Here is a 6,857-nt window from a genome sequence, read left to right as displayed (position 1 = left end):
CTTTACCCCCCCCCCCCCGACACATCTCTCCCCTTCATCCCTCCCCAAATTCCTTCCTTCCTTTACACCCCCCGACACATCTCTCCCCTTCACCCCTCCCCAAATTCCCCCCTTCCTTTACACATCCCCCCCCGACACATCATCTCTCCCCCTCACCCCTTCACTCCGCCCTATACATATCCCACTTTTTGTCACCCCCATACATTTCTTCCCTTCACCCCTTCACTCCCCACTCAAAACACACCTCCCTTCCCTTTCTCCCCTTTATCCTCCCCAGAAAAAAAAACATCCCTACCTCCCCCTTTACCTCTCCCACAACATCCTCTCCTCTCCTCCCTTTCATCCCCTATATATAACTCATCCACTTATCCTCCCCAAAAAACTGTCCTTAGCTATCAAAGTGCCAACACTGGGGAGAAGAAGGGAGGAGAGGAAGGGAGGGGGAGAGGAGGGGAGGAGAAGAGGGAGGGGTCAGCATTGAGAAGGGGAGGATGGAAAGGGAGGAGGGAAGGGGAGGGGAGGATGGGGAGAGGCTGGGAAGGGGAAGGGGTAGGAGGTAGGGGAGGTAAGGGATGGGGTGGGGAGAGGGGTGGAGGGGGTAGTGACTTCCTTCTCTCCCATCTGTTCCTCCCTTTTTCCCTTCCCCACTTACCCTCATCTTCCTTCCTCTTCCCCTTTCTATCCCTTTCCCTTCTCCTTCTTCCCTTCCCATTCCATTATCATCTCCTTTCTTCCCTCTCTTTCACTTTCCCTCCTTTCCTTTTTTACCTTTTCCCTTCCCTTATTTACCCTCATCTCCCTTCCTCTTCCCCTTTCTATCCCTTTCCCCTCTCCTCCTTCCTTTCTCTTCCCATTTCCTTTCTTCCCTCTCACTTTCCCTCCTTCCCTTTCTTACCTTTTCCCTTCCCTTACTTACTCTTAACTCCATTCCCCTTCCCTTTTCTCTCCCCCTTCCTCACCCCTGCCTTCCTTCCCTTCAACTACCCTAACCCATGACTCCCCTTTTCTTCCCCCTTCTTTCCCCGTACCCTCTCTTCACTCCTTTTCCCTCAACAGTAACTCCATTCCCCTTCCCTTTCCTCTCCCCCTCCTTCACCCCTTCCTTCCTTCCCTTCAACTACCCTAACCCATGACTCCCCTTTTCTTCCCCCTTCTTTCCCCGTACCCTCTCTTCACTTCTTCTTTTCCCCTAATAGTAACCCCCTTCCCTTTTCCCTTTCTCTCCCTTTATACCCCTGCCCCTTCCTTCCCTTTCCCTACCATTATTATCTCCATTTCCCTTCTCTTTTTCCCCTTACGCAAAACCTACGCTGGTGATGGTGATGGTGGTGGTAGATTCCCTTTCTCTTCCTTTTCTTCCCCTTTCTCCTCTCCTCCTCTGATGCTCCTTCCTCCCACTTTCCCCTTCCTCTATTTCCCCTCTCACACACTTTCTTTCTCATTTCCCTCATGTCCTTTCATCCCTCGACCTTCCTGGCATTTCCCTTTTTCCTCCCCTCCTTTCTTTCTTCCTCGAATTCCTCCGTTCCCTTTCCCCTCCTTTTCATCCCTCGACCTTCCTGCCATTTCCCTTTTCCTCCCCTCTACTCCTTTCTCCTCCTTTCTTCCTTCCTCGAACTCCTCTTCATCCCTCTTTCTCCGTTTTCTTTTCCCTCTCTCTCCCCTCACACCTTGTCTAATCCCATTCTCAATACACCTCACTTTCCCCTCTTTTCCCTTCTCACCTATACATTCCTTCCCTTCTTCTTTTCATCCTCTCTCTTACCCCATTCTCTTCACCCACTCCTTCCCTCTTCCTCATCCTTGACTTTCCCCTCTTTTCCCTTCTCACCAACCTTCCTTACTTTCTTCTTTTCATCCTCTCTTTTACCCCATTCTCTTCACCTACTCCCTTCCCTCTTCCTCACCCCTATCTTTCCCTTCTCTCTCTATTTCCTCACCGACCTCCCTTCCCTTCTTCTTTTCAACCCCTCCTTTCCCCTCTTTTCCCTTCTCATCTACCTTCCTTCCTTTCTTCTTTTCATCCACTCTTTTCCCCCATTCTCTTCACCCACTCCCCTCTTCCTCACCCCTGATTCTCCCTTCTCTCTCTATTTCCTCACCGACCTCCCTTCCCTTCTTCTCTTCATCCCCTCCTTTCCCCTTCTGGTCTTCATTCCCCTTCCTTCCTTTCTCTTCTTAATCCCCTCTTATCTCTACTTCTCTTCCCCCACTCCCTCCCCTCTTTTTCCTCACCCAAACCCTCCCCCTCTTTCTTTCCTCCTCGCCCCTCCTTCCCTTCTCCTTCATCCCCTTTCTTTCTAACTCTCCACCCTCTCCTTTCCTTCCTCTTCTCCTTCCCTCTAATCCCCTCTTTCTCTTCACTTCCGCTCTCCATACTATAGCTACGCGGTGCTAATAGTTCTGGTGGTGGTGGTGACGGCGGCGGTGGTGGTGGTGATATTGGCGGCGGCGGCGGTGGTGGTGGTTGTGGCAGTGGTGGTGGAGGTGGCGGTGAAAGCCTCGAGGCAGCCCGGCCGTGTTAGCCTCAGTCTGGCCCGGGTCGTGGCGGTGGAGGGTCACGCCCCCCCAACCTCGCGCTTCTTAACACAACCCTCGGATCCTACGCCCGCGGCACAGAGGAGGCACGCCGCAGGACACCCCTTCCTCGGCAGGGTCCCAGGGGCGGCGCGAGGCCCTGCAGCCCCTGGGGTAGTACGGAGGCGCCACCTGGTGAGTACCTGGGGCTGTTGTTGCTAGGATGGGCGGCGGCGGCGGCGGCGGGGGTGAGGAACCTAGCGATCGGCAACAATGTGAGGGGAGGAAGGGGGGCGAGGGGGGCAGGGGGGTGAGGGGAGGAAGGAGAGGACAAAGGGAGAAGGGAGACGGCAGTGTGTGGGTGTGAGTGAGGGAGAGGTAGGTAGTGAGGGGAGAGAAATGGAATAGCAGGGTGGAGCGAGGGGAGTAAACGAGGGGAGAGTAAGGGGAGAGTAGAAGGGAGTGAAGGGAGAGGAAAGGAGTGAGGGAAAAGAAGGGAGAGTGAGGGAGAGATAAAGTGAAGTGAAGGGAGAGACAGAGAATGGTGGGTGTAGAAGAACGCGGGAGAACCAGAGAGAAAGAGTGGACAGGGAGTGAGGGGAGAAGCAGGGAGTGATGGGGGCGTAGAAGAGACGGGAAAGAGGCAGAGGGGAATGAAGGGAGAGAAGGGAGGTGACAGGGAGGCAGGGTGAGTGAGGGAGGTAAAGTGAAGAGGAGAGGCAGGAGTGGTGAGGGAGGTGAAGAGGAAGAGGGAGGTGAGGGAGGTGATGGGGAGGCAGGGTGAGTGAGGGAGGTGGGTGAAGTGAGGGGAAGGCAGGAGGTGCGGAAGGGCAGGGTGAGTGAGGGAGGTAGGGTGAAGAGGAGAGGCAGAGGGGAATGAAGGGAGAGAAGGGAGCGTGACTGGGAGGCAGGGTGAGTGTGGGGAAGGTAAGGTGAAGTGAGGGGAAGGCAGGGAGAGTGAGGAAGGAGGCAGGGTGAGTGAGGAGGAGGCAGGTGCGTGAGGGAGGTGGGTGAAGAGGAGGTGGAGGGAAGAGGGGGAGAGGAGGAGGTAAACTGAAGTGAGGGAGAGACAGGGCGTGTTGGGTGTGGAGAGCAGGGAGAGAAGCAGAGGGAGAGAGGGAGAGTGAGAGAGGTAAACTAGATGGGGAACGACATGGCGTGTAGGGTGGAGTAGAAGGAACAGGGAGAGTAAGGGGAGAGAGGCAGAGGGGAGAGGGGAGGAGGAAAACAATGGAGTAGGGAGTGAGGGGAGAGGCAAGTTGGAGTAAGGGGAGAAGCAGGTTGGAGTGAGGGGAGTAAAATGAGGGAGTAGAAGTGGAGTGGAAGGGAGGAAGGGGAGAGAGAGTGGAGGGAAGAGGAAGGAGAGTGAGAATAAGGGAGGCAAAAAGTGAAGAAAGGGAGAGTGAGAGGGAGGGAGAGAGAGAGAGGGAGGAGTAGCAGGCAGAGTGGAGGAAGGGAGGAAGAGGAGGAGGAAGAGGAGAAATAAGAGGGAGGAAAGGAAAGCGAAAGGAGAGTTGCAGGTAGTGAGGGGAGAGGAAAGAGGGGAGTAAGAGGAGGCAAGAGGGGAGAGAAGGGGAGGGGAGGGAGAACAGTCAGGAAGTCAAGGGAATGTGAGGGGAAAGAAGGGACCACTTGAGAGAGAGAGAGAGAGAGAGAGAGAGAGAGAGAGAGAGAGAGAGAGAGAAAAAATAACCAACAAATTAAAGAGAATAAAACAAACATAAGAGAAAAAAAGAGAGAGAGAGAGAGAGAGAGAGATAACACCAGAAAATTAATAAAGAGAACAAATTCAAACAACAAAAAAACGAGAGAGAGAGAGAGGGGTTAGGGAGGTAAAATGACATGGGGAGGGGGGGGGGGGGAAGTGATGAACGAAAGAGCGGAAGAAGAGACAAGAGAAATGAGGAGAGAAAAAAAAGAGAAGGAGAGAGGAGGAGACAAGAATGATAGAGAGGAGGAAAGAAAGGTGGAGAGAGAGGAAGAGAAGGAGACGGGAGGGAATAGCAAGAGGGAGAGAAAAGGGGAAGTGAGAGAGAATGGAAGAGGGGAAAAGAGGGAAACGAGGAGGAGGAGGAGGAGGAGGAGGAGGAGGAAATGATGATGAAAGGACGACCATGGAGGAGGAGGAGGAGGAGGAGAGAAAGACACAGATGGAAGATAAAGTGAGGGAAAAGTGAAGTGGAGGAAGGAGGAGAGGAAGGAGGAGGAGAGGAAGGAGAGTAAGGAGGAGGGAGGGAGGAGGAGGAGAGAAAGGAGGGAGGAGGAGGGAGGGAGGAGGAAAGATGAGAGGAAAAAAGGAGGAAACCATGAGTTGGAGGAAGAGAGAACAATAGAGCAAAGGAAAAAAGGTATAGAAGAGAGAGAGAGAGAGAGAGAGAGAGAGTTGAATATTCCAATACCATTAGTCAGTGGCTTTCCCCTTCAATTCCCCTGCACCTCTATTATCTCTCTCTCTCTCTCTCTCTCTCTCTCTCTCTCTCTCTCCATACCTTTTTCCCCTTCTTCCTCTTCTTTCCTTTTTTTTTCCTCCCTTTTTCCTCCTCCTCCTCCCTGTCCTCTCATTCTCCTCCATCACTCCTTAATCTCCTCTTACCTCCTCTCTCTCTCTCTCTCTCTCTCTCTCTCTCTCTCTCTCTCTCTCTCTCTCTCTCTCTCTCTCTCTCTCTCACTTTCCCCTCCTCTTGTAATCCATCTCTTTATTAATTTTCGCTTTCTTCCTGTCTTTAGTTCTCTCTCTCTCTCTCTCTCTCTCTCTCTCTCTCTCTCTCTCTCTCTCTCTCTCTCTCTCTCTCTCTCTCTCTCTCTCTCTCTCTCTCTCTCTCTCTCTCTCTCTCTCTCTCTCTCTCTCTCTCTCTCTCTCTCTCTCTCTCCCCTCCTCCTCTCACCTTTACTCCATTATTTCTGCTTAATTTATTTCCCCTCTTTAATTTCCTTTCTTTTCCCCTCTTCCCTACTTTCCCTTCCCTTTACCTCCCTTCGTGTTCCCCTCACTTTCCTTTCTCTTCTATCCCTTCCCTTCCCTCCTTTTCCCCCTTCCCCTTTCTCTCTCTCTCTCTCTCTCTCTCTCTCTCTCTCTCTCTCTCTCTCTCTCTCTCTCTCTCTCTCTCTCTCTCTCTCTCTCTCACACACACACACACAAGCACACACACACACACACACACACACACACACACACACACACACACACACTCACACACACACACACTCATAAACTTGGCCTGTTTTTTAATGTTTAACAATGCTGTAAAATAAGAGAGAGAGAGATTTATGGGCTGACAAAGAGAGAAACGTGTGTTTGTGTGTTTGTATGTGTGTGTGTGTGTGTGTGTGTGTGTGTGTGTGTGTGTGTGTGTGTGTGTGTGTGTAATTCACCACGGCCTGATCATGTGCTGGACTCGTAATCGCCAGCAGGCACCCTCCCGACGTGAGCAAGTGCTCATTATCGTCGATCTCTGGGTACTGCAGGACCTCACACACACACCCCATCCCCTTGAGGGGACAGTAACTCCTAGACAACGGAAGCATCCGGCCGGAGCGGGGCTCGAACCGCCGCATGTTTGGCCGTTAAGCCCCACAGCGCAGCGCTCTGCCGATTGAGCCACCGTTGGTGTTTGTTTGTGTGTGTGTGTGTGTGTGTGTGTGTGTGTGTGTGTGTGTGTGTGTGTGTGTGTGTGTGTGTGTGTGTGTGTGTGTGTGTGTGTGTGTGTGTGTGTGTGTGTGTGTGTGTGAGAGAGGAACAATCAATGGTACTCCTGACTACTGCGACCTATGGGAGATAGGGAGAGAGAGGAGGGAGGGAGAAAATGGAGGGATAGGTGAAGGAAAGAGAAGAGGGAGAGGAGGTGAGAGGAAGAGTTGGAGGTAATGTTTGTGGAGCTGCACCTCATCTCCCTAATACCACCTCCTCCTCCTCCTCCTCCTCCTCCTCCTCCTCCTCTTCCTCCTCCATAACAACTTGATTTTTGGAGGGGAAAATGCGTGAAGGAAAAAAAGGAAAAGAAGAGGTAAAACGAGGAGGAGGAGGAAGAGGAGGAGGAGGAGGAGGAGGCCTAGATGAATAAGTAATAAGGGAGAGGAAACAAGGGGAAAGAGGAGAGGAAAAGTAATTATACCCGACAGGTGGACTGACGGGGGGGTCATTAGAGAGAGAGAGAGAGAGAGAGAGAGAGTAAAGGTAAGGGGAATGAAGGGGAAGTAGAATGTATGAGAGGGTTAAGGGCATAGGAGGGAGAGGGGAAATGGAGAGGGGAGAAGAGGTGAGGAGGGGGTGGGGGAGGGAGACGCTAAGGGAACCGGTTAGGGAGGAAAGAGGGGAGAGGAGGGGGAGGAAAGAGTGGAGG

At 52.5% G+C, this 6,857-nt stretch overlaps 1 protein-coding gene across 1 annotated transcript in view; it reads left to right on the top strand.

Annotated features, from left to right (window-relative positions):
- Positions 1–2,509: 2,509 nt before the first annotated feature.
- The window catches only part of LOC126985391 (uncharacterized), a 102,131-nt gene continuing 97,783 nt past the window's right edge, over positions 2,510–6,857 (top strand). The window contains exon 1 of the mRNA XM_050840195.1: positions 2,510–2,712. The gene's annotated coding sequence lies outside the window, so the exon portion shown is untranslated. The remainder of the gene's footprint in view (positions 2,713–6,857) is intronic.

Source organism: Eriocheir sinensis, chromosome 59 (genome assembly GCF_024679095.1).
Source record: "Eriocheir sinensis breed Jianghai 21 chromosome 59, ASM2467909v1, whole genome shotgun sequence".
In the NCBI taxonomy this organism is placed as follows: domain Eukaryota; kingdom Metazoa; phylum Arthropoda; class Malacostraca; order Decapoda; family Varunidae; genus Eriocheir; species Eriocheir sinensis.
The sequence above is the reverse complement of the archived record's forward strand: the minus strand, read 5'-3'. Positions and strand labels throughout refer to the sequence as shown.